This window comes from Canis aureus, unplaced genomic scaffold (assembly GCF_053574225.1).
Source record: "Canis aureus isolate CA01 unplaced genomic scaffold, VMU_Caureus_v.1.0 ptg000086l_RagTag, whole genome shotgun sequence".
Taxonomy (NCBI): Eukaryota; Metazoa; Chordata; class Mammalia; order Carnivora; family Canidae; genus Canis; species Canis aureus.
Genome location: NW_027554427.1, coordinates 289486 through 311591, shown reverse-complemented (window position 1 = coordinate 311591; position 22106 = coordinate 289486). Strand labels below are relative to the sequence as shown.

Here is a 22106-nt window from a genome sequence, read left to right as displayed (position 1 = left end):
CGGGGCGGGGGTACACTCTGGCTTTTAAGGAGTGATTTTGTTATCCCAGCTACATAGAACTGGTCAAGGTGATGGTTGAGTTATACAATTGTTGGAGAATCCTATTTTTCAGTTCAAATAATCATATGCCACTGGGGTCCTGTTATTATCCCCACTGAATAACAAGCAAGAAGATTATCCATACATGAGCTATTGTGGCAATTTCTCTGAAATTTTACAAGTTTTCCATCATTTGTTTTTAGAGCTTTTAGGAAAAAGACGTTTTAGTTTTTAGTGACTTTAACTCAAGAGATGGGAGAAGACTGGAAACCTTAGTTGGAGAGCCATAGCCAGATATTTAAGAAAAAATTTAATATTTACAAAGATGTGCTACTGAAACATAATTTTTCTCTATAATCACTTTCATTTCCAGAGATAGCCAAATCAAGACTAATTTGTTTGTGAAACAAGTCCAATTTTAACAAACTTGTTCTAATTATTTTTATAAGCTCAGCAAGAATAACGTTTGATCATGTAGATTCAGAATCTGCTTGGCTGGAATCTTTTATAAGGAATCTAGATTGAACTCTCAGTATCCTCTCCAGGCCAGAAGCCAAGCCCAGTACTTGCCATCAGATGTGCCTGCAATACCTGTAGATTTGGGGGAATTCCTCTTCACGAGGTACCCAAAGCATCCTGAGGTCCCTGTACCTGCCAGGAATAAGAGTCGTTACTCACCTGCCGCTGGGATCTCTGTAACCAGGTATCAGGCCAATATTTCCAAGGGGACTTATGGCTCCAGGTGTCAAAGTCAACCTCAGTTCCTTAAAGCTGTCTGATCATATCTGAGTCTATGCTTCTCTCTCTCAAATATGACATTCCAGTCAAAGCCTTGGTATAATAACCAATGTTTCCAAGGGTGTCCTGTTACAAGGAGAACTATGCAAACGACATGGTTGCTATGGAAGAAGGAATATTCAGAGACTTCTTGAATTTCAGAGAGTTCAGGTAGGGAGAAAAGTTAAATGCTTCAATTTGTTCAAAAATGAATATTCTATCACATTTCTGTAAGTCATAGATATCTTAAGAGCAAGATTCTGGAAGAGCAAAGATTAGAGATTCTGGAAGAGCAAAGATTAGAGAATCAGTAATGTTTCAAACAAGAGTCACAAACTATAATCTTCCTCAGTTTAGTTAGTTCTGGAAATTCTTACCCATTTTAGCTTTATGATTTTAATGATACTAAAAACCTGTATTTGTCCTAAAAGTCCTTTTTATAAATCCCCTTGAAGATGAAGCACATTTTGCAAGAGAATAAGTACAATTACAAATGACAAAAACTCTGAAATGGACATGGTTAAAGATCTGATGAGAGCTCATATATAGTTGGCAAGGAAATCCCGGTATTTCTGTGACATGTAACATTTTAATAATTGGAATGTTAAGAGATGATCTTTCACCAGAACATATTAAAACTTTAGGAATTGCATGTCATATCTCTGGGATAATTAGAGCATTTACCCAAACATAACCTGAGGTCTATCCTTATTGGTTTGACTTATTAAGGTCTATTAATAAGGTCTATCCTTATTGGGCTTCCCGAGTAACTTAACATACCGAATAAACAAGCCTGGTTAGTCAAAGACTTCACTGACAATTTAAATCTGGGAAATGTGCTTTAAAAACCTCAGGAAGTTTTGAAGCACATGCCTAAATACCCTTGGTTATACTCCACATGTTTCTCATCCTCCTAGCAATGGCTGAGGGACAGAAACACACAGCACCGCACAAAGCCTCCTGAGTCCGAGGGTTGAGAAGGACACGCTGCCTCCTCTGCCACATTGTGTTGGCAAGTCACGAGGAAACAAGGATTGGGAAAATAGGCACCCCTCTTTATTGAGAGAAACTGAAACATTACATAAGAGAGTATGAATCCAGGAGATTTAAAGAGATGGGGCCAGTAAGACAGTGAATCTCTCACAGAGAGATTTCCTGCAGGAAACAGTGTTCAATAAAGTCCACTCTTGATAGTGACAAATTTTGAAAATTGTTTAGATATTTTTCCATATTTTTATAAAAGCTTACTTTTACTTTTTAAATTGTTATTTATCTTTGAAAGTACATTTTTTTTATTTCCTAGAAAAATACTTGGTGCTGGTGTTTAAGAGGAAAAAAGTACAAACTCCCTCCCCCTGCTAAAGAAATGTGAAAAAAAAAAATCAAAATGACAACATAGCACTTCATACCCATGAGGACAGCTATATTCAAAAAGACCAGCAATAATGAGCTTTGGTGAAGAGGTGAAGAAATGTAAGAAGAAATGTAACTCTTGTCTGTCGGTGGGAATGCAAAATGGTGCAGCTGCTTTGAAAAAAGTTTAGCAATTCCTTTGCAGTTATGCTTACAGGTGTTGTATTACCTGTGTCTTATTCCCCATTGCCCCTGCAAAAAAATCACCACAAACGTGGTGGTTTATCAAGTACATACACTATTATCCTACTGCTCTGAATTCTCACACAACTCACGTTCTGCATGTCTTCTATAGGAGCTCCAGGGGTGAACCACTTCCTTCGGCTTTTCCTCTTCTAGAAGCTGTCTGCATTCCTAAGCTCCTGCCCGTCCTCCCCACGTCCCCATTTTCAGAGTAAGCTGTGCTAGGTTGAATTCTTTTCATAATAGGTTATTTCAGCCTCTTCTGTCTCTTTCCTCCACTTTTATGGACATGTGATTAGATTGGGCTCACGGGTAATCTAGGATAATCTATCTTCAGATCAATTTATTAGCAATCTTACTTTCATGGGCAACCCTTCCCATTTACCTGAATGTAATCACAGATTAGGGAATTAGGCTGTGAACATATCTGAGGATCTCTGTTTCTGTCTACCACACTTGCACTTCCACTCCTAAGCACACACCCAAGAGGAGGGAAGACATACATCTATGTAAAAACTTGCACATGAAGGTTCATAGTAGCCAAAGAGTGAACACAACCCTCCTGTCCATCCGCTGATAAATGGATGAACAACAATCATATCAATGGTGTCATTAATATCGTGTGATCTTTACAGGAAGAAAAATTCACAGTCAATATTAGGAAAATCACAGAATGCTTCACTGAGGAGGTGAAATTAAAGTTGAACTTTGAAAAATAAAAAAATAAAAAAAAATTAAAAAATAAAGTTGAACTTTGAAGGAAAGTAAAGGGCAGAAACAATTACTATTATGCTCTTTAAGCTAGAGACACATTTTAATTATCAGGTGTTATTCCAATGACTACTTTAGCAGGACTCTATGCAGAATACCATCATATGATAGGTCATTATCCAATTTCATTTATTTTCTCCAGGAGAGTGGCATATTATTATTCTCATTAATCAAGTAAGATGGATTCCCCATGGCTGGGTTAAATGGGATGATAGATCAAGCCACAACTGGTTCTGTTCGGGAAAAGCATCCTAACCCTCCTTCCTTTAAGATTAGAGAAAAAGAAGAGAATAGACCAGTTATCACTAAAGAAAACATTCACAGGATCCACTCTTCAATCAAACTACACATTTCATATTTGGGTCACAGTTTGAGTGTTTGCAAAAGCCCATGCCTTTGACAAATGCAGCACAGTATTGGTGCCTGCCCATTGTTCTGCTTGCTCATCCCTTTTCAAACAAGCAACATGTTCATCTCTCTACTCATGGGGACCAAATGCAGTTTAATTTACTCATTACTGGGATGCCTGGGTGGCTCAGCGGTTAAGCGTCTGCCTTCAGCTCAGGACGTGATCCTGGAGTCCTGGATCAAGTCCCACATTGGACTCCCTGCATGGAGTCTGCTTCTCCTTCTGCCTATGTCTCTGCCTTTCTCTCTGTGTGTCTTTCATGAATAAATAAATAAAATCTTTATAAAAAATAATAATTGACTCCTTACTTCTTTTTGGCTATTTCAAATAGTTCAGTTTTGCCCAATATTGATTGTTTTGTAGCAATATAGAACACTTCTGAAGCTTTCCCTTCAGATGAGGAGAAAATCATCCAAGTGATCATTATCTCTGACATAATCTTGGGAAGTGTGAGTATAGGTGCTTTTCTCTACTTCCTGAAAGATGGTGAGGATGTAACACAAAGACAGAAGCCTGAATTAATGTATCAGGAGCTGGTGATGACTCTATTTTGCTGTTCTCTGCTCTCTTCAATGGTATTCTATTTGAATCTTTTACTATTTGACAAAAACTTCAAAAAGCAGAGTTCATGAAAATGAAATTGGAGTAGCAAAAAGAGACAAGCTACATCACAGTAAAGCAAGTGGTAGAAATCTGAAGATAATCATTAGCGCCTTCTTTCTGTGGAAAGGAATCTCTTATTATTTTTGGCAGATTACCTAATGGCTGATAATGCAGACAGTGTATTTGAAATCCAAATGAGTTCTCCAAATTTCATCACAGATGTTGGTTGAAGGCTTGCCTCATCAGTGTACAGCACCTCTGTCTTCAAAGGAAAGGAGAGAAGAAAGCCCTTGGGTGGAGAGAAGGTAGAAAGTGGGAGCAAAGAGCTGCTGTCTGTTCACTTATACCCAAGTCCTTTTGACTTCAATCAGCTTCAGCTTCTTGGAAGGGAGAACTTCGCAGTGGGATAGAAAGTGGAGCTTCACTAATAGTAGGAAAGGGGATCAAGGCTTTCATGAGGAACTTAATCACTTGGATGCAGAGTCTTGGACACTGGAGAGTCCTAAACATTCTTCTGGCTTGGCCAATTTTATCTTTCCTGCAGATGGAACTTAGTGTGAGTGCTCATGAGATATGTAGATGCTGGAGCTCAGAACTGGATATGAGACCATCATAATGTTACCTGAGTGGTTTTCACTCATGGGTTACAGATTTATGGTGTTTGGATCCCCAAAATGAAACCTGCATTATAATGGATTTACTTAAATTAGACTTCCATAGTATCCTTGCTTCTTTTCCTCTTCCTCCTCCCCATCCCGATTTCTAAAACACGAATGACTAATAATTACGATGAGTGTTTTCTATGTGTCAAGTAATGAGCTATTTACCTTTACAAGCATTTCCTCATTATTTCTTACTGCAATCACTGGAGGTAGGAAACTTACAGCAAGGAGGGTTAAGCAACTTTTCTAGGTCACTTGCAGATGGGATAGAGGAAATTGAATTCTGGTTGGCATGAAATCATTGATGTTGGTGAATCAGATGATTGAGGACACTTGATCCTTCCTTTCTCTCCTACATAGAGAATAGGAAGGAACCTGGCAAAGGAATTGGCTTCCTATGCCAATTCCACTGGTAGATGTGTACCATACGCAGTTCAACCTGGAGCTAGCATGGTTGGGCTACGGTCACTGATTGGAATTCATCGGAAATATAGTGAGAGTTAAAGGTCGGGTGATCCCCACGCCTCAAGCTAACGGGAAATAACACAGGTCGAAGGTGGAATTGTCAGAAACAATATGTAAGGGGTGAGGCAGGAAGACTTGAAGAACAAACTGAGCCATCAGATCATCAGAAGACAATGGAGAGAAGAGGAAATCAAGAATGAGCAGTTTTGAAAAGGAAGTGAGGAGCCAACAGTGTGAAATTCTGCAGGACGAGAGTAAGGCAGTAACTGAGAGATCATAGGGATGGGTAGAGAAGACCGTGGGGTGATGGTGATGCAGGTGAGCACATGGCAGCACCACGGAGCAGCAAGAGGGAAGGGCTGGGAATAGGAAGGTGGACCAGGATCCTTTTTACAGGGTTCACACGTGAGAGGGATGAAGGGGTCGTGGGCTACAAGACACCTCACAACGGAGGGATATTCACTCCAGCCTCTACGATGAGGAGGGCGTGTTCCCAGGCTAACAAAGGAGATGATGGGGACCATGAATTTACAGAAGGGGCTGGTTTTATCACGTCTCTAATATTTTCTCCCAGAGTCTGCACTCATTTTCCTCATGTAGACCCTTCTCCATTCTCCTTAATCCTCTTTTTCTTTCTTATCTCTTCTTCTTCTTGCATTCATGCTTACTCTGGCACTTGCATCCAGAACCTGTCTGTTAACAGGTCCCTTCATTTGCACGTCTTCTATTTCCTCCTCTGCTATCTTAGGCATTTTGCCAGATGACTGTGCCTATCTTGATAGAAGTTTTTTCTGCTGATGTGACGTTGTTGATAACAGTTGATTGCTGGTTGTGGAAAATACCAGTATTTTACTCTGATAACACTTGTGTAGTTTATCAGTTATAGTCCATGCATATATTTAACCCCATGACCTAAGAAGAATCCCAGGTCCAACAAACCTGAAGAAAGAGTAGATATGTTTGCACCATATTCTAATACTATTTAAACAATAGTTTTTGAGAGAGAAGACACAGTGAATGTTGATTTTCTGCCTCAGTTGCTCAGAAAAGGACCAAACCTTCACTCACAAATAATCTGAAACAGAAACCTCAAAGATTGAAATTACATAACCACTTCACGCTTACTGACTCTCCTGGTTCTTTCAGATTCTCTTATTGGGAGGGATGTGACCATCTCCAAGCTATGAAACACTTAAACAAACCAGGGGAAATAAAAACTCTAAGTAGAAGCCTTATTATGACTGCTTCAGAAAGTTGATCAGAAAATAGTGTTTTCAACATGTGCTTGTCTTTGAGATTGCTGGATGGACATGGAAGTCACATAGCTGCTTCTTCCTTTCTGACTGATGCTCTACATGGAGTTGATGCTCTACACCAAGCTACTGCTCTGCAGCAACAAAGGAATTGGAGTGCATTTTCTTGGTGTCAGAGTGGACCACTCATAACCAGCAGAGCCACCAGCATTGGCTGATTACAAACTATCTCTAAAAACATCCACTGCTCAGATGCAATTTCAAAAATAGGATAGGCTTATATTGGACTACACTGGGGGATATTGTGCATTCGCTGGAGCAGCATACCTGTAATAGAGCAAACAGAAAGCATATCTGACAAAGATGATTCTTGAAAAACTTTACCTTAAATATATTTACTTCCAGTGTTATGGAAGTTGGTAAAAGATCTCAAGTTTATAGTCTTGAGAGATGGTAAAAACCAAGTTTAGACCACAGGCTTTTGGCTCACATACATCTAGTTTCCAACATTGACTTTGGTCTTAGTTGCTGTGTGACCAAAGGCAAGTTACACATCCTTCCTGCGCTGTTGTTTGCTTATCAGCAAATAAAACTACAACATCTATCTCAGAGGGCTCTAGTGAAGATTATGGCCTGATATTCATTAGGCTCATATATTACTATTCCTGTTGTTATTTTTCCTGTTACTCAGGAAATAAGTATAAGGGAGAGAGTGGTATGATTTGGGTCAGAAAATAAGAGATGGAGAAAGAAGAAGAAGAAGAAGAAGAAGAAGAAGAAGAAGAAGAAGAAGAAGAAGAAGAAGAAGAAGGAGGAGGAGAAGAAGAAGGAGGAGAAGAAAAAGCAAAGATTCAAACCAAAACAATTACTAAAGAAGATGGCAAGCCATATGCAAACCAAAAAGATCTTTTTTTTTTTTTTTTTTTTTGGTTAGTATTTGCCTCTGTTTTTTAGCCTAATGCTATATGGTAATTCTCTCGTGCTAATATTTTGACATTTTGGTATTAGAGGGCTGATTTTGCTCATTTATTTTTGGTTGGATGAGAGATACCCTGGCTTTCATCTTTCTAGGAAGTACTATCACACCTTAATTGAGTACCAAAAAGATATATTTGTCCTAGAAGTAGGAGGATTATGTCTATCGTCCCCAAAACAAATGTTATACAAAGCAGCCAAATTCTAGCAGCCAGGCTCTTAGAGCGGAGGCCTGTGGCCTTGGAAATTCATTGCCTCTTTCAGTAACAACTGATGGACAGTAAGCTTGTCCTTCAAAGTGTAAAAATGAATGGATGAATAAACCTAAGGACTCATGATGGGTGGCCCTGGTGTGCACAGGGTACAGAGGGTCGCTGGTTGGTAGGATGAGTAGTTAGATATACTAGGCATTTGGTCACATGACTGCACCATCTGAAGGTGCAATGAACTAAGATTTAGATACTAGAGAAGTGGAAGGAGAATAGAGAGAAAGCCAGCAAGGGAACAAACTTGATCCTTTGGAGTAAAGACCCAGCCATGTAGGCCAGGGACTCAGCTGGACAGTTGGCCTCCCAGGGGGAGGGGGCTTCCAGTGGACTCTGCTCACCTGAAGCAGCCTTGTCCCCAGAGCTGAGCTAGTTGTGTGCTTCTTGCACTGGGAAAGTTGTTTGAGCAGCGGATGCTAGATGAGTGTTCTCATGAACACAGTCTTCCTACAGCAAGGAAAGGAGCTTGTGTGGTTCCCAAGGTACAGAGGAAGGGCAAGGAAGTACCCTATGCTCTCCTGTTTCCCTTCCTTCTCCACCCTGGGGGAAATGAGAGGCTCTGATTTTGATATTAGGAGATACCTGGAGTGGTGTACGCATGTATTCTGGGTAAGAACCCTATGACCTCGTCTTCACTTTGGCTTCTCACATAGATAACCTCAAAATTATAGATTGATAATATATACCCCCCCACACCCAAAACCTTGAAACTTCAAATATAAATCTATTTGCCTAAATTCAACTCACCAAAATCAAGTTTATCAATTGGGATAATTTCTGAATGACCTACTAGATACATTTGCACGTTTCTTTAAACATTTATAACATTTAGAGCAATGCATATATTTTTTTTTTGATTTCTGAAACTTTTGAAGATCTCTATAAAGTTTAGTTATCTGGCTCCCATTTTATTTTGCTAAGAGTCTTTTAAGGTTTATTGCATTTACTTCTCTACCACACGGTGAGAGCTGAGGCTATGAAAGGGGGATCCCTCATCTGTGGGAGACTGTCAAGAGGAAGTTCCATAAATTGGGCATTTAGTACATACTGGGTGAATTGACTTTTGGCAAATTAGCTCTCGGTAAACTGGCTTGCTTTCTGGAACCTCAGGAACGAAATCTAAAAGATTGCTAACTGCTTTTCATAGGAGTATTCTTCTCCAGAGAAGAATCAATTTCCCAACAAGTAGAATAAAATCATGCTAGAGGGGGGACAGGTGCCCTGCACAGGGTTATTTACAATTAGAGAAAGGTGTGTTAACATGAAAAACAAGTCTCTTGTTAGATTAAACAAGGCAAAACCACAGGCATAGGGGGCTAGTGTTATGGAGATTTGGGGATGAAGAAAGGGTTTTCTGTGCAAATAACTGTAAAAATCCTAACAAGGATGATTTCAAAGCTCACTGAAAAGCAGAGTCTTCCACTAAAAGGGGCTGTTTTTCTTCTGGTTGTAAAAGAAAATCCTGTTGGAGAAAGGAGAGTGCTAAGTTATCCAGTGGTCCTGAGACTGTCAGAAGGAGTAGCTGTTGCTGGGAGGAAGAGAACATAAGGACAAAATTGATTAGAGCCATAAACGGAAGTCCTTCTTCTGGAGGGTGCATTTGCTGTTGTGGAGTGAAGGCATTCACACATGAAGGAGCACAACAGACTTCTTTCTTCTTTTCCACAAGTACTAGCATGCAACACTCATTGGTTTGCAAATAATAGGCTAATTTCCCTCTTGCTATGTTACATATATTTTTCCCCTGACAATTGGTGGGTGGGCATAAAAGAAAACTTAAACTCAAATTAGTTTGAAAATTATTAATATTGCCGATATAACTGAAAAGCAACTATGCTTTTAGAGTATTGTTGAAGTATTTGTTCATTGAATGTGACTTAAAGAAAGAAAACGGGTTTATTTTATAACAAATATACATTTAACTACAGATTTGTCTGTTGCGTCCATCAGAAAGGCTTAAAATTGGAAATGTAATTAGATACAAACAGTACAAAACTAACTGAAAATTTTTTTCTAAAGATTTTATTTATTTATTCATGAGACACACAGAGAGGCAGAGACACAGGCAGAGGGAGAAGCAGGCTCCCTGTGAGGAACCCGATGCAGGACTCGATCCCAGGACCCCAGGATCACGCCCTGAGCCAAAGGCAGATGCTCAAACACTAGACAACACTGAACCACCCAGGTGCCCCCAGAACTAACTTTCACAAAGAAAAAAATAAATTCAATAAGGAAAAGGAGTTTTAAAAATTCTAGTCAGGAATTCTTCGCGCTGCCTTAGTATGAGCATAAGAAAACCTAGAGCAGTTACACAAAACATAGATCCAAGCGGACGTCTGTGGGACAAATTTCAGAAAGGAAGAGGGTTCTTCTCATGTGGGAAATCTTCAGGAGGGTCCTTAGACATTTAACCAACTCATTTCATCATTATGAAAGGACAGGTTTTGGGGGTTTTTGTTTGTTTTGGTTGCCTTTACTTCAATGATAAGTCTATGACTAAAACCACAGGTTTTCTTTCCATATGGAAAACAATACTGTCATTATTGATTATCAGGGTAGGAGTGATTTTCCCTGAGTCTGGAACCTTCTCCATCTCTGCAGAGCTCTAACGTTTAGTTTCATTGTTTCCCCATTAATTTTTGCAGTAGCTTATGCTTCTACAAATGCTACATATGCTTCTATCAATCCTTTCACTATCTTTCTCCATCAATCTTGAGTTTGAGGATATAAGAAGCAATCTTTTGCTGGTTTCATTTAATTTAAATTTGGCATCTTGAAAGATAATTTCATCATAAACATGTATATCCATACCCTGCTGTCCTCGTGTTGAATTGTTTTACTATTATTAACTGACTCCAAGGACTTTGTTCATCTTTTTCATTTTTATTAACTCTTCTCCCTAACTTGTACAATCCCTTAGATGTTTTATATTCACTCTATATCCAACATTTTGAATTTTAATGGTATATTTTTATGCTCTGCTTATTTCTCGTATCTCCCGAAGAGTGTCTCTAGAAGAGTTATGGATAAGTCATAAAATCCAATAAAGATGCATTTGTCAAACTGATTCATTTTCCCAACTCTGTCCCTGTTAAATTCATAAAAGAATCCAGATTTCTGCAGATATTTGACTACTGTAGTGGAAATGATAAGAAGTGCAAGAGTCATCCAGGCACAGATATTAAAGAGAGCCACATGAGAAAAAGCACTGTCGCTTAATGCTAAATTGTTTCTTCTCAAAAGATGAGGCAATTGCCTAGTAGAAAAATTAATCATAAAGCATGTTAAATCATCAAGCAGGGTGAAAGTTGGCTTTTAGGATTCATAATAATTAGTTTGGAGAACTAGAAGTTGTAACTAAATAGACTTGTGAGATCAACTCACAACTAAGTAAGTTCATTTTACTTTCAGATTCAGCAGACAAGGCAAATGCTTTATAGAAAACAAAAGTGTCCAAATTTATTATAAAACCTACAGTTTTAAGTCATGGAGCTTCAGTTTTTATATGCCACCTGTTAAGTAAATAAATGGCTCTAATCAAAACCTTAATATAGAAGTTCATTCCCGTTTTTTTTTTGTCCCCTTTCCTTGTCATATTTCCACAAAATTCAGTGCTTTTTTTGTTCTTGTTCCTAGCATCCCATAAAATTCAGTCATAATAATAATAGTAAAGTTGATCACTCTGGTTTAGTTGTCAGAAGCAAAATAGCTGAAAATAACAGACTCAGATTTTCCCTTGCTTGTTTAAGGGAACAACCCCAATGTCTTCTGTGTCCTTGCAATCAACACATTTTTTTTTAAAATCAATTGTTTTACACCTTATATTTTTTATCTTTTCCTCTGACACTGAAGACATAATCCACTTGTTTTCTGATCACTGTGTTTAGTTCCAGTGGGAAATTTGTTTCTGTTGTCTCTTTCATCATCCTGTTGGCTCCCAGATTAGGACAGGATTTCTGGTTGATGACACTGACTCAGATTTTTTTCCCCCTCAAATTTAGTGGACACCATACCCTATTTCTTTTCTTATCCTTTTTTCCATGTTCTTTTCTCTTCTTATTTTGAAGATACCTGAAGACACAATTTATGGATACCTTTCTTCCTCTTGCCTCTTTTCCCAAGGACTCTTTTACAAGGTACCTTGGGCTGGGCTAAAAGTCTGGTTGACTCAAGGGAGTATAAACACATTTTTTTTTATTTTAATTTATTTATGATAGTCACACACACAGAGAGAGAAGCAGAGACATAGGCAGAAGGAGAAGCAGGCTCCATGCACCGGGAGCCCGACGTGCGATTCGATCCTGGGTCTCCAGGATCGCGCCCTGGGCCAAAGGCAGGCGCCAAACCGCTGCACCACCCAGGGATCCCTAAACACATTTGATCCTTCTCTTTAATGCTTTTTCATTGTCCCAGGACCAGACATCCTGTATCTTTTCACCCTTTACCCTCAGACAAGCCTATGGGGTTCTTCTTTGATATGTTAGTGGAGCCCTTATAGTCTAAGGGATTAGAGGTAAATGGCCTGAGGGTTGGCCATTAGACCAGTTATTAGTAACAGGATACGAGTTTTGTTTCCTTTCTTGCCTTCAATTTCATGGTAAGGCAAGTCCATAATTAAGGAACAGGCCTGGGGACATCTGATTTTGCTGTGGATATAAAGCTTAATTCTGTAGAGTCTTCATTCTGCAGGCAACACAAAGACACAACCCGGAATTATTTGCTTATTGATGAAATATTTCCAGGAGTTTTACATGTATATAACTGGTGGGCCATACTATATAATCATGTAAAAAATGGCTGCTTTTCATAAACATATTTCCCCTAATACAAATCTCTTGGGATTCACGCCTATCTTTTCATATGATAAACTAAGCCTAATTTAAATTAAGAAGGAATTGAAAATTGAAAAACCATGGTGTTCATTCAGCCTTCATCTTTAAAAAGTATGTGGCAATCATAATTATCAAAGTAACCCCAAATTAAGACAGTTTTGTTAATCTTAATTTTACTGATGAGGAAATGAAGGATAGGGAGAGGTTAAGTGAGTCACCTGTAATTATACAAAAAATTAACAGTAAAACTTGGACAGAAACTAATATAACTGAATCCCTGGGTACCTTTGTTATTTGGTTTGTTTATTGTTTATTGAACAGTAATATTTCCTAATATAAAGAAAAATTGCCATTCAAGATTTTTAGCCTCCTATTATTAACTTACATTCTAAAAATTATAGAGAAAAAAAACATGCTTTGTAAAAATATTATGATATGAAGATGACTTAGACATTATTTGTATAGTTTATCAAAGACATTGTGAAATGGTGCTTCTTTGAGTCCACATAGAAAAACCCTTTTTGGGGGATCCCTGGGTGGTGCAGCGGTTTAGCGCCTGCCTTTGGCCCAGGGCACGATCCTGGAGACCCGGGATCCAAACCCACATCGGGCTCCCGGTGCATGGAGCCTGCTTCTCCCACTGCCTGTGTCTCTCCCTCTCTCTCTCTGTGACTATCATACATAAATAAATAAAAATTAAAAAAAGAAAAGAAAAACCCTTTTTGGAGCTATTGATACGTGTCAAGATCACAATCATTTAGATTCTTGCAGCATCAGCAAAATGGAGTTGAAAGTTAGGGAAACATCTCAAGCACTTGTTTGAATGAACATATGTATAAAATATAATGATCTTCTAAATTCATTCTTTAATCAAACATTTATTGAGCCGTTACTATGTGTAGAATTTATTCTAGTTTTTTTATTTTGGGAAAATGTGTACTTAAAAATGCAATTCTAGGGGAAATGTGTACTTAATACTCTCAAAATTAGGAGAAAGTAGTAAAGTTTTGGGTCTATCTTGAAAGCCATCCTAAATTCTATCAGGCCCTCTTCGGGTTCCTTTCTATCCTGCTATTCTTGTTTATAAACTCATTGTCAAATGATTGATTAAAATAGTGCCTGTTTCTATTCTGAATGTTGCCCTTTGTACCATGTCAGGAAATATATGAACTTACTTCCCTTTTTCAGTGTTTTATATCTCAATTGTCAGTTCCCAATTATTTCATTCTTCTTGCTCTGATTTATGATTTCAATTTCCCCCCTTTTGTTTACTTTGTTTCAGATTATCTATTCTATTTTATCTATTTTGTTCTTTTTTTTTTTGATGAATATTTCTTTGACATTCCCTGACATCAAGGCAATAACATTGGATTTGCTAGCAAAGATTGGTTAGAAGTCTATTTCCTTTTGAAAAATAGCCATTTCTAGAAAGTGTTTATAAAACCAACTTTTGTTCTTTAGTAAGACTTGTTTTTTCAGCTTTTGCTTCAAGTATATTTTATCTGGCCATGGTACTTCATAATAAATTATAGACATTTATTGATTTTATTTTCCTGGGGGAAAATACCTGTTAAATGGCTAATGGAACCCAGAAAGAAACAAATATCTTCATGCTCAAGTGGAAAAAAATGTGTTTGATTCCCTTTAATCTGTTGAGAAAATGAATTTAAAATTTCTCAAAGATTAGAGAATATTGACATGTGATAACCCATGATATATTATGTGCAGTAATGAATCCTATGAAGTTAAAATAATCAAACCAAAATGACCAAAGATGATCCTTTGTCATTTTCACCTGAAGTAACCCAAGAGCATCTACTAAGTGACTATCTCAGTATTGTGAGTTTTAAAGGAATAGGCATAATTACATTTGATATTCTTTTGGAACACATTTTAAAAGAGCACTAAAAAGGGAGGGATTCATGGCAAGACACACTACTCTATTCATAAATCTCCCCAAAGTAATAATTTATTGCAATATGTTTTCTTCAAAAATGTATTAAATTTCATTTGATGACTTGTTTAGGACAAATGGCTACATCCATCGTAAACCAACACTTTCACTTCACATATATCAGCTGAAGTTCTTATAATTGTGAGTTTTCTAAGTGCAGAAAGAAAATACACTAAATGGTTTTTTATATAATTTCAAAATAGCAGATAAAAATTTAACCATATTCCTTGTATTTAAAGAGTATTTCTCCTTAAGAATATGTATCTTTAAGTATATATTTAAGGGATCATCATGGTCAAAACATTGAACACTATCAGCATATATGTATTATTTACCTTCTATTTGAGTTTTTGTAAGATGAATAAGGTCAATGTTTCACATTTATGTTCACATGTATGTTCACTATCATTGTTCTTCCAATGACTACTAAAAATCAAATTGTAATACAAATATTAATATTCAAAAAATCTGGGATCCCTGGGTGGCGCAGCGGTTTAGTGCCTGCCTTTGGCCCAGGGCGCGATCCTGGAGACCCGGGATCGAATCCCACGTCGGGCTCCTGGTGCATGGAGCCTGTTTCTCCCTCTGCCTATGTCTCTGCCTCTCTCTCTCTCTCTGTGTGACTATCATAAAAAAAAAAAAGTCCATGAAAATGCTTCCTTAACTGACTATATTTGGGGAGAAGACTGGAAATAAAGCCTTTTTTTTTTTTTTTTTTTTTTTTTGGAGAGATGGAGAATGAGAGTGGTGGGGGTGAGGGGTGGGCAGAGGGAGAGAGAGAGAATCTTAAGCAGGCTCCATGCCCAGTGCAGAGTCCAACACAGGGCTTGATCTCAGGACCCTGAGATCATGGCCTGAGCTGAAATCAAGACTCTGACACTTAACTTAGCAGCCACCCAGGTGCCTCAAACATTCTTTTTCTTTCTTTTTTTATTTATTTATGATAGTCACACAGAGAGAGAGAGAGGCAGAGACATAGGCAGAGGGAGAAGCAGGCTCCATGCACCGGGAGCCCAATGTGGGATTCAATCCCGGGTCTCCAGGGTCGTGCCCTGGGCCAAAGGCAGGCACCAAACCGCTGCGCCACCCAGGGATCCCCAAACATTCTTTTTCTTAAATTCCTCCTTTCCACAAACCCCATCATGAAGTATAATTTTCATTTGGATGACTGCTACTTCCTTCAAACATCCTCCCTTTGGTTTTACTGGTACCTCTTTAACTGATCCTTACAATTCCTGGGTTACTTCACTTGAAAATGACGTAGGATCATCTTTTATCAACTTGACTATTTTCACTCCATAAGAGAGATTCATTATTGCATATAATATATCATGGGTTATCAAAGTTGATGAATATTTGGAGTTTTTTTTCTCAAATCTGCATAGAACTACGTTTATTTATTGAATAGCAACCCACAATTAATATTACATTTTTTTACATTGCATATTATTTAGCTTCAGAATAATTTTTATTTCTTTATGACTACATGAAGGCAGATGACCAATCTCTATAGACTGTTACAGAATTGGTTGGCATAGCATGGTATAGACAACAAGTCCAATAGACACAAACCAGAGAACGGAAAAATCAAGTTTTTCTGGAGTCTCAGTAAATATTTCCTAGAAGAGTTGATATGTGAATTAGATTATTTTCTTGGATAAGTATAATATTTTAAAAATGTGGTTTGGGAGTGCCTGGGTAGCTCAGCCAGTGGAGCATCCTACTCTTGACTTCAGCTCAGATCATGAGTATTCATGATTCATTCACAGTATAAACAAATGTGGGACAAGACACATGCCAGCACATTGGTTTAACTGATTTTATAATGGAGAATATTAATAAAGAAGAACAAATAGATAAAGACTCAAAGTTTATACAGAAATAACCCTCAGAATATTCTTACTATTTGTAAGTGGAACTAGTTTTTAACTGCTATCACTCTGGCTTTGGTCGTTATTCATTTCTATATTTATTTAAAAATGAGAATAAGAAAAGAAAACAGGCAGTCATAAATTCCTGTGCTTTGAAGATGTCTCTATCTTTTATTTATTTTTTATTTATTTTTTTATTTCTCTCTCTCTCTCTTTTATTTTTATTTATTTATTTATTTATTTTTTTAAAAGATTTTATTTATTTATTCATAGAGACAGAGAGAGGGAGAGGCAGAGACACAGGCAGAGGAAGAAGCAGGCATCATACAGAGAGCCTGACGTGGGACTCGATCCAGGGTCTCCAGGATCACGCTCTGGTCTGCAGGCGGCGCTAAACCGCTGCGCCACTGGGGCTGCCCTCTCTCTCTCTTTTAAAGTCCGTTTGCCACATCTGGGTAGTTGCCCTGAGAAATTTTTCTTGTTTCTCTTCATAGTTTTTCCTCTTGCTCCACCTGGGAGATTGTCTTTTTTGAAGCTAATGCCCGGCTTGTGGGAAGTGACTTTGGGGAGCTGGTCCAGAGGACTTGTAGTTCTTCAGTTTACATCTCCATCTAGAGCTGTCCCATTCTCCTGGGTGAGGTTCATCGTGATGCCTTTAAAGTTCACATCTTCTTCTAAATGGGACATTGGTGGCCTGTGGCTTGTTCATCCTGCTTCTCTGTGTCTCCTCCAAGGATCAGCAGGTCTTGAGGGCTCCTTTGAGAGCTCCTTTGAGCTCCTTTGCTGCTTTGAGAGCTACTTTGGTTAGTGTCTTCACGCAGACCATGTCCATGCCTGGCATTTCCAGCCAATGCCCAAACACTTTCCATCTCTCCTGAAGAATGACTGTAGGTACCTCTCCTCCTGAGGTCACTTTGAACTTTAGCCTTACTTACCATGAAACATTCTTTGTTCTGAACATTGAACATTTATAAACTGGACCAATGCACACTATTTATTTTACCTTGGGATCAGTTGCTTGGTAAATAGTTTTTACTCTCACATGAAAGTTACCACGTTGCTGTGTAGGAGGTAATGTAATGTAAAACTTGTAGAGTGTATCTTTCCTTCTCCACTAAAAAAAAAAAAAATACTACGCATATATGGACTTGTTTTGTGAATTTGGTTTATAGACAGAAAAGACAATAGTTACCACATTTAACTGGGAGTAAATTATATTCTTTCAGTGGCCAGATACCTTTTTATTGAAGATCTTGGTGTAGTTAAGCAATAACTTGGGTACTACTTGGAACAAGGAATTAATAAATAAGGAATAAAGGAGAAAAATGAAACACAACACTATGAAATAGAGGGGTGAGTGTGGTAAGTGCAAGCCTCACACCAATATTGGAACATGTGCCATAAATTTTATATGTGCCCTTGTGGGTTTTGTTACTTAAATTTATTAGGTACTATGTAAAATGATAACCTTTCCACCCCTAGTCAGTTTAAACACAATTTACCAATTAAGTACAAATGTTTGGTAATTAAAAAATTAATATTTATCATGAAATGAGAAGAGTTTGAAGATAATGTAATGCTATAATTATTTCAACCTTGATTTTTTAAATCTGTTTTATCTGATTTCATTCTCTCAAAGCAATCTTTAAAGGTAATGAGACCATTATTATTATTCCCATATTACACTCAAAACTGTTTTTTCTAAGGCTAGTGCATGTTGGGGTCTGTTAATCTTAACCATCTAGTCTTAGTGACTTGGATTCAAGAAATTTCCTTCTCTTGTGTATCAGTGTGGACTTTTGCCATGAAAGAAGCTATCTTGGAAGATAATACTGGCACAGTGAGAGAGAACTTTCTTTATATTCTGGGCTATGGAGGCAGACTGAACATTTTCATCAGTGACTCAGACCTGGTGGGGAGGAAACAGGCTATGAGTAAAGCTCCCAAAATTCTGTATTGCTGCTACATGAAGCAAAGGAAATGAGTATTAATGATATAATTATCAGCCTCAAGGGAAGGATTCTAACAGTCTAGCAAACATTGAGATGACTAAGAACTAACAACCAGAGTCCTGTTACTGCAGTGAGGTTAAGGCTAGTTCTGAGCTCCACGTTTCCTGGTGCTGGAATCCTCCCTTACCTAGCTAGTGTCACTACTGGAAGAGAGATGCTTCATTCCTATTCCTCTACCCACCCAACAGATACTGTGAGGTCTTACCTTGGTGATTCCAGAATTCTAAAATAAATGGAAAGAGCCTCAACTATCAAACTGACAATGCAGTAAGTAGGCTCTCCCTTCTAAATTCTACATCTCCAGTTTTGGGGACATGCTTTCCATGTTTCATGTTTGCGCCAGACTTCTGGAATCCTTGTTCCAGCAGGGATACTAAGCAATGTCAGCAACATTAGAGGGAAAAAGGGCTTTCAGTGGATCAATCTAATTTTCTGTCTCTTCTCTGAAAAGCAGTATTAACTAGGCTTTATCTCACTTGGGCTGGATAGTCACGCTTGGAATTATTTTACTTACCATAACTGAAGTGGTAACAGACTTCGTCAGTGGGACATAGATTTAGAATTATTTACTATGTATATTATATCAACTCTGATCCTATTTTTGTACTCCAGCAAATTCAGAGAATATATCATATAATAAATAAAAGTTTACTTCTCTAATGGGAACTGCTCTTTTATGAGTTGCATAAGAATTGAATTGGTTATATTTGAGTTTAAGAACATTTAAATCTTTGGGGAGGAAAAATTTCTCTTGTCAATTTTAACAATTTTGACTCTCACTTTTATGATTTTATCTCATTCTTCCAAAATGGAAAGGTTCTGAGCTAATATTTCTTTAGGATGCATTTATAAGGTATAAATTTTGACAAGTGTTACAAATCTATCTCTTTGTAAGAATTTTTTACATTTCTGGTGTCTATTTTGATGATCTTAAATTGTGTTTTATTTAAACTATCTCTTGGGCAGATTGAATAGTGAAAATAAGTATTTATTAATACCAACTAAGTTTTGGAAGCCAGAAAAGGACTTATTTTCCTTAAATGAAACAAGTATATCAGATTGAACCATACTAGAAAGAAATAACTTAAAGAATTACTGCTGCTCATCTAAGTTATTTTTATCTGTAATTCATTTGGGATTGCTCCTTCAATTACATGAAGTATGAATTATGCCATATGTGATCTATTATTTATGACATGTATGTTAAACTTTATATATATGCATATCTTGGAGTAAATAGTATGATTTTAGATTTTTTTCTAGCAAAATTATCATCTTTAGTTGGCAAAGCATTCCTTGAATTATTATGCCACATTCTGAAAGCATTACAACATATTTAAAGGAACATTATTTACTAGATTCCAAGAATTGGATTCCAAGAATAAAGACTGAAACAAATAAAAAAATGTAAATGGTAGTTCATGAACATAAAGCCAAGGGACTCAGATGAGTTTGGGTATTGTTGACAGCTTTTTACTATTCCTTTTTTTTTTTTTTTTTTTGCTTTTTACTACTCTTACTTGGCTGTAGATAGTTTTCTGAAATGCTGAAAGAAAAGAAAGGCTTGGATCATGAAGAACTCAAAAGTAGGACTGAAATTTTTTCTCCAAGTGAGTAGTTTCATTCTGTGAAATGTTTTATTGTTTGAAGTCAAGAAAAACACTAGTGTATCTTTTATGTCTATGTTTTTACTGCAATGGTAATGCATTTAGGGACACTTTCAGGAAATAACAGACTGTAGGTTGTTGAAGATGAACATACTTGCTTGATTTCTGCAATTGTAAACCAGAACTGGAACAGGACTTTGTGTTTTCTACTGGGCAAATTTTTGGTCTAATTTGTAGTTGGCATGGCATCCTAAAGCCATTTTGAATGCCACTAAATCATCCAAAATGATTTAGAGACAGAGCTCTCAGGGGAGTGTTCCTGCTTCTGTTGTTAGAGTTGTAGTAAAGTCTAGTGATGAAGAGCTTTGAAGTGAGAAAGCTTGGATTTGAATTCTGACTTTACCACTTACTAGCCATGTGACCGTGGATAATCTCCCAAGACCTCAGTCTCTCCATCTGTACAATGGGGAAAACATAAATGATAATTACAAGGAAAAGAGAAAGGTTAGACTGAATCCTGTGTAGTTGGCTTAGAATTGCAGCTATTCATCTCTGTATATATTTATACATATATAAAATCAAGGTTTTATATATGTGTAAAATAGAGAAATGCATAAGCATGTACAAACATATGTATCTGGGTTTTTTTCATAGTTCTGAGAGGGCCTAGCAGTAATGAATTCCAGAACCAGAAAATACCCCTAGAGTCTATAACTTGTTTTCTAAACCTATTCCCTTCCTCCCACCAAGACCCAAGTGTGGCTGGATAAATGGTAATTTCAGAAAGTGTAAGATGAACCTGAAATATTTTGCATTAAAACAGCACACAAAAAACTTCCTTTAAATCTTGAATATTTCCAAAGGTAGTTGAAACATCTGTTAAGGAAAATATAAGGTGATATTTTAAGCCATTTTGTCTACAGGGTAAATGTAGTAATATTACTTTATTTTTATAGTGAAAATTATATCCTCTGTACACTTGTCTTTTAGTGTTTTCAGAACCCACTCATCTGACTGTGTGACTATTAGAAGGACAAGGACCATATATCTTTCGTACTTTGTTCTGAATTACCTTATCCATAAAAGCAAAATGATATAGATGGCAAGGTTGGGTTATGGTCATTGTTTTCTCCTCTTTCATACTAGAAACATCTCCCTCACATGTGCTAGATACCTCACATGTCTCATTGAGGGTTTCCTGCTACTTTCCATCAGAAATAAAGCATATGCCTCAGAACTTACCCAAGGAGTGCATTTGCCTCTGAAAACCCACTTATATCATTGCTTCTCCACTTTGCTTCATTGCTGTAGATATCTTGTGATATTGGTCTCCCTAAGAATCACATGACCACAAATGTAACCTCATGCAATCATTGCTTGAGGTCTATACATTTTAATTGGTATTCCTAAAAAGTTAAAAGAATAAAGCTCTAGTGGTATAATTTCAGGCAAATTTCCAGGCTGAGCTGAGAGAAGTAATTCTCAATGTGCTTTCCAAACTATACCGCATCAGTTTCGGTTTATTCTTTCTGACTATGATGTTGTTCCTGCCAAAGTCAGATATTAGTGCTGATGAGTAAATCAAATCATCCCACTATCAGGTTTGTTGAAGAAAAGAAGGGAAGGGGAGGTTATGAATGACTTTTCCATAATCTATTTAAACATGTTTAGTGTCTTCTGTTTTAAAATAATGTATTCTAGTACAAACGGCTTACTTTTCTTTGCTTTTTTGGGCATCCCTAAAATTGAATTTTAATAGTTTCCTGTATAATTTTAGACAGAGAGCTGGGTGTAGGCGCTTGCTCTTGTGAGTATTTCTGTACATATAGTTGTGAACCTCCTAATAGACACAGGAGGATAGGCCAAGGTACAAAGTAGAGAGAAATAGAAGGGCTGGCAGGTTTGTCAAAAGAAATTAGCTATCTCGTGTTGATTTTGAAATCTCATGAAATATGTATTCGATGAATATGTTCCAGGAATGTGGAAAGGAAGACAGGAACTGCTCATTCTTTTA

The 22106-nt window shown here is 37.3% G+C and overlaps 1 long non-coding RNA gene across 1 annotated transcript in view; it reads left to right on the top strand.

The window, feature by feature from the left end:
• The first annotated feature begins 18550 nt into the window (after nucleotides 1-18550).
• The window catches only part of LOC144309564 (uncharacterized), a 42220-nt gene continuing 38664 nt past the window's right edge, over nucleotides 18551-22106 (top strand). The window contains exon 1 of the long non-coding RNA XR_013375521.1: nucleotides 18551-18752. This is a non-coding gene — a long non-coding RNA (uncharacterized LOC144309564). The remainder of the gene's footprint in view (nucleotides 18753-22106) is intronic.